This window comes from Microtus pennsylvanicus, chromosome 8 (genome assembly GCF_037038515.1).
Source record: "Microtus pennsylvanicus isolate mMicPen1 chromosome 8, mMicPen1.hap1, whole genome shotgun sequence".
In the NCBI taxonomy this organism is placed as follows: Eukaryota; Metazoa; Chordata; class Mammalia; order Rodentia; family Cricetidae; genus Microtus; species Microtus pennsylvanicus.
In genome coordinates, this window is record NC_134586.1 from 11836033 (window position 1) to 11847789 (window position 11757).

The window sequence follows — 11757 nt, forward strand, 5'->3', positions numbered from 1 at the left end:
GATATTGGAAAACTCTCTTCTGCTTTGCTTCAAAGTCAAAGCATTTGCTGTACTCTATCCTTATGTTCCATCCCAAACACTAAGAAAAGGGATGCCAACGAGTAATTCTAAGGTTATTGAATTCCAGGTTCAGGTTGACATTAGTAATTGAAGAAAGGGATCAAGATGGGACTAAATTCATATACTTAGATGAGAAAACCAAACAGAAGAAGGATGGTTTTCAAGCCCATGTGCTGTTAGGCATGAAAATAATGAACTCTGTGGGAACAAGAAATGAATAGATGAGGCCTGTTTGCTTCAGGCTCCTCTTTAGAGCAGCAGCTCTCAATGTGTGGTTCATAACCCTTTGAAGAATAGAAGGACACTTTTACAAGGATCACCTAAGACCATGGGACAACACAAATATTTACATTATGGTTCATAACAGTAGCAAAGTTATAGTAATGAAATAGCAATGAAAATAATTTTATGGTTTGGGTCACCACAAAAGAGCAACTGTATTAAAGGGTCACAGCATTAGGAAGGTTGAGAACCACTGCTCTAGAGTTTTTAGGCTGTGTCTCAAGAAGAGGGAAGAAAGAACTCACCAGACTTTGGAGTTGACAAACAGAGTCAGAGAAAAGCAAGAGCAAATTCACAGGCTTATATTCTGAAGTTAGAGAGACTGTTCCAGAGTTCTGTGGAGGCTCTCCTGAATCAGCCAAGTGATCCTGAGCAGCCACCCACTTGAGCAACCCTGCACGTGAGGAAACCCCACCAGACCCAACCGAGAACCATATAGAAGAGTACAGGAAACCACAGTACCTGGATATCACATGTACAAATGGAGCCTTGTTCCTCCCAGACAGAGGAGATCTCACTCCAGAGGCTTTGGGCAAAGCACTCAGGAAGGCTTTTCTTAGTAATTAGTTCTAGGATAAATGCTGTCCCCATACCCACTAATAAATCTTAAATGAGAAAACGGCAAGGCCATGGCACTTTTTAGTAACTTAATTAGAATAGCAAGTGGCTTTGTGCTTAAAACCCCAAAGCAAGTAGGCTTTTGAGATCACACAAATGCAGTCCTGGAGGCAAGCACACCACAGATAAGCAGGCAGCCCAGCATCACTCTCCGCTACCAATAGCATACTTCAGCTGGCTCCTGTGCCCGTCCATGCACTCTAGTTTAACCTGATAATACCAAGAGTGTTGCTGATGAGCCACATGGTCCAGGCTGCAAAAGGGGCATTTGGTGTATGAATTACCAACTGAATATAGATAACCTGAAAGGCAACAGTGAGGGGAAATTAACATTGAACATTTGGGTGTTGTATGTGCACAACCACATTGCGCATAAGATACATGTTCTCTAATATAAAAATGTGAGTGTATGTTTACAGATAGGTATGTAGGTAGGGAGATAGATAGATAGATAGATAGATAGATAGATAGATAGATAGATAGATAGATAGATAGATAGATAAAAGAGAAGAGCATAAATTGTCTTCTCGTTGGTCAGAAGCCTGAGAGAGATTAAATGTCCTAAGACAGCAGGACACAATAACCACTGGTACAGAGTGGTCCAGTTAATTGATGTTAGCCAGTATTAGACAATAGCCAGCCAACTATTGATATCATGGGTACAAGAATGTCACCTCTGAGATGATGGAATAAAGGCTTTGCAATAAAGGCTCCCCAAGCTTTATCTACCAGAGATCTGGAATGGTGTCTTGAGAATAGTGTGGTCAGGGGGATCCAAATATACCACCCACCCTCAGTGAGACCAAAGCAGCCCCTTCTTTCTGGTGTGCACACGTATATATGATGTGTGTATGCAGACACCTGTGTGCCACAGTATGATATGGAGGTCAGAGGACAATTCCATGCATTAGTCCTCACCTTTGGCCTTTTTGGAGACAGGATGTCTTTGTTGTTCACAGCTTCAGAAGGCAGAGTTCATGGCCCATGTGAGGATTCTCCTGACTCTGGTTTCTCATCTACTGTAGGAGCATTGGGACTATAGATGCTCACTACTGCACCTGGCTTTACATGGGATCTGTGGGATCAAACTCAGGTCACTCATCCATTTCCCCCAACAACAGCCACTTCTTGTCATGTTAATTAATTGAACCCCATATTCTAGAAGGGGTTATATCAATTTTGACAGGAATGGATACACTTTTCACAACTGGGGTTATTAGGTCAGAAATTACAGAAAAGATCTCATGGCAACATGAGATTCCTTCTAACAGATTACACTCCATGAAATCCACAGACAGAAAGGCATGAGAGGTGTCTGCAGCATGGACCCATCCTGTCCTGCATTACCCTGAAATTACTGGAACCGTCTGTGAAATCACAAGTGTGAGCTAGGGACAGTGGTTCACACTTGCTGTCTCGAAGATTCCCAGGAACTTCCTGACTAGCCAATTCTAGTCAGAATGGCAAACTCTGGGCTTAACTTGAGATCCTGTCTTAAAAAATAAGATGGAAGTTGGCCCTGAAGACACACAGGAAAGTAACAGTATACAGACAGAAAAAAGCATTTATACAGATACATATATACTACATAAGTTCTTCAGACTCAGCAGAGTATTTATACATATTCACACATACATACAAATACTCAAAGTCTGAGTGGAGTATTTATACAGATACAAGCACACATACATACATACATACATACATATTCACACATACATACAAATACTCAAAGTCTGAGTGGAGTATTTATACAGATACAAGCACACATACATACATACATACATACATACATACATACAAATGTTTTGCAGACAAGAACAGGGTATTTACACACATACATACATATATACACTCTACAGACTGAGCAAGTATTTATACAAATACATACATACATACATACATACATACATACATGCATAAACTCTAGAGACTGAACCGGGTATTACACAGATCCATACATATGTTCTACAGATTGAGCAGGGTATTATACAAATAAATACATACATATACATATATATACATATACATTCTACAGACTGAGCAGGGTATCTATACACATACAAACAGATATATTCTACAGACTGAGCAGGTGCACTTATCCAGATATATACATACATATATTCATATAAAAACAATTAGTGAAGAAAAGAGGCCATAGGCTTCAGAGAGAGTAAGTAGGGATGTATGGATGTTTATAGAGAGTAAAGGAAAAAATGAATGAATTAATTATATTATGAACTAAAAAATAAAAAAAAATACTAAAAACACTAGATGTAGCTATTGAGGAAACCATTCTGAAGTCAGCCTCCAGCTCCCACAAGAACCACATGGATAAACATATCCACAAACTTGTGCATACACACATATAACACACACATAAGTGATGTAACAGTCAAGAGGTGAATCTATGAATGGTCAATGCCATAGCCTTCATAGTGCAGTATATCCTACTGATGATATGACATCACATAGTATCACACTCTCGATATACATACCACATAGATATCAAACCTATAAACTGGAAATGAAATGTCCTCCCTTGAAGAATGTTTATTCACAGTCCTATGACTCTGGGCTAAGCTTATTTAGCTGTCTGTTCCTGACAGGAGGATGTAGAGGCTGGGAAAGAAAACAAGAATTGTATTAAACTTCAAGACAACACTGCACCAGGCATCTCATAACAGGAGAGATCAGGGAAGGACAGAAGCAATCACATTATCAGATGCAAGGGTCTATAGCCATAGGGTGTCTAGCAAACAATAGGGAATATATTTGGTACATAGGCAACAACTGGAGTTGCCTAATTGTCTTGGTAAATGGACCTGTGAAACATGGGTCTAGTAACCAGAAATTCTAATTCCTCTGGCTCAAGTTTTGATCATTCATTAGGTTAAATAGCCCAGATCAATACAGATGATTAATGGGACACTGGAGAATGAGTACCAAGCAAGTAGCAGAAAATTTCAAAATATTTTGCAATATATTTTCTAAAAAAGCACATTTATGCATGGTGGTGCATACCTATCATTTAAGCACCAGGGAGGTAGATGCAGAAGGATCCAGGGTTCAAATCTAGCTTTGGCTACATAGTAAAGAAGTCATCCTGGTCCAATGAGAAACTACCATCTCCCAAAAGTAGTAGTAATAATAATAATAGTTATTATTATTATGTATACATATAATATAAATATATGTATGCATATATACATATATATTTATTTAAGTCACTTGTGAGTTGAGGTAAGTTATTCTACATGATTCGTAAAGCTCATATACATAAAGACAAAGTTTAGAGAAAACAAGAATCAAGAAAGAAATGAATTGTTAGCAAAAGCATTTCCTTCTGAATTACCTTTAATTCTTACACTGGAATCAAACCGCTTTCAGCATTTATATACTTTTTTTTTTAACCAAAATCGCTTTAGACAGCCTTCATCAGCTGCCGATATGTCTCCATCACAGACTTGAGTAGTCTGTTCATTCTGATTAGATCATTGGAGTTAATTTAGAGCATGGCCTCTGTGTGTCTCTAGCACCCTAATCAGCTAGGACGATTCCCTGACATCCACATCTGGTCCATCTCCATGCCTCTGAAGCAGAATGACAAGGACTGTGACCATCAAAGTATATCTTCAGACGGAGCTGTCACTCTCCAAATTAATTCTTGGTTAAAATTGTCAGATTTCAAATTAGTGCATGAATATTTGTAGTTCTGATAGCAATCCCAGGAAGCTCAGAGGTACTGACATCTCTTATTTTCCAGATTAGAGGGTGAGCCCTTAAAAGAAAAGCCCCCTCCTTTCAATATTCTCTACAATATCATACAAATGTTGTGATTTTAAATTCTCTTTTTAAATTTATGTGTGTGTGCATGCCTGCTTCTTTGTATGTGCACCACAAGCATGCAGTGCCCACAGAGATGAAAAGGAGGGATCCAATCCTCTGAAACTACAGGCAGTTGTGATCTACCCCGTGTGAAAGTGGGTGCTGGAAACCAAACTTCTGTCTTCTATAAAGCAGTAGGTGTTCATAAGCACTTAGACACCTCTTGGGCCTCATATTTTCTGTTTTTATGAGACAGGGCCTCTTTCTATAGTGCAATGGCCTGGAACTCACAATCTTCCTATCCCTGTGGCTGTCTTCTGTGGGCTATCTATGCATATTTGGTAACATTTTGGTAACCAAGTATTCAGAATGTCACTGGTTCTTCTTTTAGAAGCAATCTCACCGGAAAACCATGAATCCACTCTTCTTCCTCTACTGAGGGAAGAACAGAAGAGTGGGTCTAGAGTCCTAGGTTACCAGACACACTCCCAAGATCTGGTAAACAAAGATGTCTGACTCACTCAGAGACAGACAGGAGAATATGGCAGGCAAAATTTAGCTTTACTGAAGACTATGGGTGGAAGGTATTTGGGGAGGTAGTGATACCATTGCTGAGGAAGCACATGAGCTTGGGCAGCAGCAATGGTCAACCTCTAAAATAAGAGCCATGTATTCTAAATATACACCCCAAAACTCCCAAAACACCCCAAGAGAGAGCTCCACTTGGTTACTGGACTTTTTAGCAGAAACTCAGTTGATTGAAACACAGCCTGTGATGTAATGTGGGGAGAAGTGATGTGTTTTTGATTTTACTCTACCCTGGATACTTTGCTAGATTCTTAGTATGAATTCTTCATTTGTTTGCTTGTGTATGTGTTTATTATTTAATGAGGCAGGGTCTTACTATGTAGCCCTGCCTGGTCTGGAACTCACTTTGTTGACTAGGTTGGTCTTGAACTCACAGAGATCCTTCTTCTTCTTCCTACCCAGTGCTGGGATATAGCATGCAACACCACAAGTTGAGGAGGAAGCAAGAATACTACTTGCACTTTCATTGAGTCAACCAAGATGTGGGAGTGAGTTGATTTTTCTATATGTGTCTAGTTGGTGGACAGACAAATTTCAACAAAGACTTTGCAGCCTGAGAGCTCAGAGTTCTAACTTCCTAATCCTCTAGGAATGCAGAACCTTCTAGAAAATCCACTAAAATGTCATTGATATTCTCTCCTGGGTACAGGTAAGCAAGAAAACTTAGTTTGTTGCTATTGTATAGCTTTTTCCTTCAGGATGGACATGGACATGGCTATTTTCAATAAAAATATTTAATTTCAATAAAAATATGTGATTATCCACAGGTAGCTTGAAGTTCACGAACCCCTAAGAGCTGGTCCTCCAGTAGTCTTTCTCCTCCTTGGGGATATATAAGAGGTGATAAGGTGACTCTACATAGGAGTCTTGGCTAGTGTAGCTTCCTCTGAGTTACACATAGGACTTCCTAGAGATGTAGCTATTTGGAAGTCAATGGTGCTAAGGCAAGGAGCCTCAATAACTTGGTTGGCTCTGCAAAACAGACCTAGATGGACTCTTTTCTTTAGACCTTTGGTACCATCTCAATCTGGGCTGTGAGACATACACATTATTTATACATAAATATGTACATATGTGTGTGTGATGGTTGCTGAGTTATTTCTGTTCAATGACTAAAAAGAAAATTTCATCTAGCCTCCTTTATGACACACGTGTAAATCAGATGCTAACATTTCCCTACCATCGTCTTCATCACTAATATATTTTCTTTCATTCAAACTGTGCTCAGACCCTTGGACATGGTGAGACACCCTACACAGAACATAAGCCCTGAGCTAACACCTGTCCAGCTTCACTCCTGGTTCTACCCCTCACAGATTGTGTATCCTTTTCCATATCCTTAAAGCACTTGAGTTTAGTTTTCATAATATAAAGCTCATAATCTCCAGCATATCATGCTTCAAGGGTTAAAAGGCACAGTGCAAGTGAAACATGGGGCCTACGGGTGATGCTCAATTGTTGAGCATTCTCTATGTCCTCTTTGGACTTCGTTTTCCAGATGAAGGGGTCTGTGTGCAATTAGCCACTGAGTTATAAAGTTAATTTCTACAGAAATGAGCAGAATTGCTGTTTGGGCTCAAAACTGCAGAGTCTTCCTCCTCCCTTTGTAGCTGTGCTTTAGTTATGCAATTACGGCAGGACCTCAATTACATTTGAATAGTTTTCATGATTCTCAAACACTGGCTTTAGTGCTTGGGTCAGACCAGCAGCTTTGAGGTTTGGGTCCTTGAACTGAAACCCTAGCTGTCAGATTTTACATCTACAGTGTGATGATTTAACAGCCCATTTCCTCAAATTCTGCATACTTGATCTAAATAGTCTCAAATAACTAGATTATTACTTACCTACTATAAATTACAGAGGTTGATTCACCTGCTTATCTGTTTAGAATTCTGTTTGTGGTATTAAGCAAACTTAAACTTAGAAATCATATGACTACCCAGGAAGGTCACAGGAACACCAGAATTCTCTTCCCTTGCCCACCCCACTAGTCCCCATCAACAGGAATTTGGACAACGAGCTTGCTCAGCTCCTAGAGCAGACATTCATCCCTATAGAAATCCAGCCGAGACCACAGAACATTCTCAGAGGCCAGAAGAGTACCTAGAACAAAGCAAAACCACACACACACAAAAAAGCCCTTATTGAGTCAAATAATCTATTGGTTATCTTAACAATCAATTAATATAGAAGTTATAGGTTAAGCAACTTGTTTTATTCTCAGCTGGCTGCCTTGTGTTAGGTACTATGTGTACATTGTGTGTGTGTGTGTGTGTGTGTGTGTGTGTGTGTGTGTGTGTGTGTGCGCGCGCGCTGTGGTGTTATGTGGGAAGAAGATGTACACATATGTATGTGGATTCATGTCCATTTGTGTGAACACTTGTATGGAGACCAGAGTTCAATGTCAAATGTCTTCCTCTGTTTTCATGCTATCTTTTAAAAATTTACTAAATTTCATTTATTTATATGTGTCTGTGTGTCACCATGCCCTTGGCCACAGTGTGCATGTGGAGGTCAGAGGACATGTTTCAGGAGACAGTTCATTCTGTCATCTGGGTATGGGTGCTGTTGACTGAAACAGGGAAGTCAGGCTCAGAAACAAACGCCTTTATAATCTGAGCCATTGTACCCACTCATCTACCCTTTGTTTTCCAAGATAGGGTCTCTAATGAAACCTAGAGCTTGTTAATTCAACTGCTCTGGCTGTTCAGTGAGCTCTAATGATCTGCTTGTCTCCACTTCTCAGGAGAAGAGATTACAAATTGCTTCCATACGGGGCTGTCTACACTAGTGTCAGGATCTGAACCTGTGTCCTCACACTTATACAAAGAGCACTTTACTAATTAAGCCATCTCCCCAGCCCCACAGGTTTGACATAATGACCAAGGAATCTAAAAAAAATCTATGAAGATTTTTTTATTTCTTTGTAATCTTCTCTTACATATCATTCCCAGACTGATGTGTGAGTTGTCTAATGAAGGCAGTAGCTCCCATTGGTCCTATGATATACAGTGAAGGCAGCTACTCAGTTACTACTAGCAAGCCTGTATCTGTGTGTTATGTATCTATGAATTCAATCAAATGTAGATCCAAACTATCAGTGCAGGAGAGGGTTGTACCTGCACTAAGCAGGATCATATAGTGTTTGCCATTGTTCCAAAATCAACAGGAAATAGCAATGTTATCAGCAGGGTTTTAAGTCATCCAGAAATGATGGTTCAGTTGTGCCCTACTTGCCACCTGAGGGTCATGGGTACCTGGGAGAGGTATGAGTGAGGCTCAAAATAAACCAAACACTCACTTAAAACTTTCTGAACTTTTCTGTGATTTTTCTTTTGTGACTTAATTTCAGGGTTTTGGAGTATACACTTCTGAAGATGTAACACTGTGTTTTGATGCCAAAAGTTTGGCCATGCCTAAAGGTAAAGGAAAGGATGTGTGGAGGGTGTATGCAAATACGCACAACGGAGCATCTGCAGAGTTTGGTATCTAATCCCCTGCAGACACCAAGGAGCAACCATGTGTGCAAACACTCCTGAAAACGGTTGCTAATCATGCAGCATTCATTGTAATTAGAAGCTTTATACCTGGAATTAATTTCAAGGTCATCCTAGAAAATGGCTACAAATATTTATTAAAAAATATGGACTTTTGTCTGTAAGTTTCCAATGACTGTTGCTTAAGGATAAACAGCCTCTACTCTCACTGAGAAGTTTGCTCACCTGTACTTCTGTAGTCAGACAGATTTTGTTCAGGCCAAGGAAGTAGGCGAATGGCTTCACATCCTTGCCATGCAGAATTTGTTTCTCCTCACTGTGGAAACTAATCTGCCATGTTCATTAATAATTATATATAATCTATGTATAACTTAGAAACAATATCCAACCAGGAGGTGGTGCATGCCTTTAATCCCAGCACTTGAGAGGCAGAAGCAAGGGGATCTCAGGGAGTTTAAGGCCAGCCTGCTCTACAGAGCTAGTTCCAAAGCAGGCTCCAAAGCTATGGAGAAACCTTGTCTGGAAAATCAAAAACAAAAGAAAAATTTAAAAAAGAAACAATGTAACCTCAAAATTTGCAAACTTTTTCTGTCTTTATTCAAACTAGAAAGATGCCAAGACATTAATAAAGAGACTAGATAGGCTGAACACCTAAGACAAAACCAAATACCACCAGAAAAGAATTAATGAAGAATATAATTAGATCATGGAAAACATGGGAGGCTAAGGCAGGAGGGCTTCCATGAGTTCAAGGTCAGTCTTGACTATGTAGTGAGTTTGAAACCAGTCTAGAAACTTTGTCTCAAAAAGGAAGAAGAAAATGACATCTAAAATCATAATGTTACATAAATTCAGAAATGTATTTAAAAGTATGAAATGCAAATTATTGTAACATTCCACATATATTGTTCCATATATGTGGGTCCCCTTGTTCCATCTCACCCAGCTAGCTTACATCCAAAATGATCACACAAAAATTGTATTATTTAAATTACTGTCTGGCCCATTATTTCTAACCTCTTATTGGCTAATTCTCACATACTGATTCAACTCATTTCTAATAATCTGTATGTCACCATGAGGTCATGGTTTACTGGGAAAGATTCAGCATGTCTGTCCTGGCAGCTTCATGGCGGGCAGCTTTCTCTGACTCTGCCTTCTTTCTCTAAGCATTCAGTTCTATCTCCTCGCCTATCTAAGTTCTACCGTATCAAAAGGCCAAGGCAGTTTATTTATTTAACCAATGAAAGAAACACAAATATAGAATGACCTCCTATACCATTTCCCCTTTTTCTGTTTAAACAAAAAAAAAAAGGCTTTCACTTTAACATAGTAAAATTTCACATAACAAAATTATCAAGCAAGAATTACAGTTACAATATTTAGATCTATTTTATCCTTTATCATAACAATGGAAAACTATAACTATAACTATCTATTCTTCAACACCACCAAAGACTCTAGAAGGATATAATATTATCTAAGTAAATGAGAAGTAAGCAACTTCCAAAACTCTAGAAATGACAGAGACATCTCATTGCCTGAACAGTCACCCAAAATTCTTTTGTATCGTTGGGGCATCCATCTTCAGCCTACAGGACCATAGTATACAGCAGACAGACATTTCCATGAAGCAGGAAAATTCAAAGACAGTTCAGTCACTTTCTTCTGTGTCCTGCAGAATGTCTAGCAGACTCTTTCATGAAACAGGAACCCCAAAGGACCATCTCACCTTTAGGCAAGTTCAGCAGTCCTCTCTCTGTGGGTTCTTCGTGTCCAGTTTATGCAACAGTCCAGGCAAGAGCAGTTTCTTGCCCAAATGGCTATTAAACTCCATAAGGAGCCTCTTCGATGCCCATCTTCCCCAGGAAGTAGCTTGTCATGAAAAGCTCTAAGTTATTAAAATGCCATATTCTGTAGTCTTGGAAAGATATAAAGAATGCCTATCTGAAATATATATGCACATCTAGATAATCTAAACGACTACAAACTTGACTATTAAAGATGATTATCCATTAACAACCTATATTTCCTAATTATACATTACATTTTTAAATGAACTATACAATCACAATACTTTAATCAAGAGCAGAAATACATATACATATAACAAGATTGACCTTAAATTAGTATCAGTAAACCAAGATTCATATTAATGCAAATTATTCATATCTGTATCATATCCCCCCTTTAAATGTAGAAGAACATTTATAAACAATCTTTGGGAATATGGACATAGTTATTTCTCTCCAAACTGCTTTGTGCTGTATGGGGGCTCTGTTAATCAGTCTTTCTTGGTATATCCTGTGTGCCAGGTTTATCTCACTTGGCAGTTGAGCAAAGTAAGTTTTTGAGGGTGTTTATGGCAACCTTTCAGGAGGGCATGGTCTATCATACCATATTGGTCTAGAAGTAATCCACAGGGTCTCATCTTCTGTGAAAACAAAAGAAGAACCTCTTTTTCAAAGCATCATATCCTTAGACCCAAATTTTGAAGTCAAGATACCTTTGGAACATATATGCTGGTTTAGCTTAGCAGACCACACAATGAAATGTCTCTCTGTATTTAGCTTCTTCACAGTCAAAAAATTAAAAAAAACACAATGTACATAATACAGACTCTCTGTGAATTTTCCATTTTTACATGGCTTATTTTTATTTCTTTTAATCTAAAACTATTTGTACTCTTGTCTCTTTAAAGACTTTACCCTTTTTAAAAAAAAACAGTAACTTTTTGATGACTATACTCTTTTTCTTCTCTCTCCCAAGCCTACATTTATCTAACAGTATGACCCATTTAGAGGTCTTTTATGTCTGAATATGTCCTATTGTGACTCTGTAATTCTTTATTATTAGGAGCACTTCTTAAAATGTTAAGCACTTC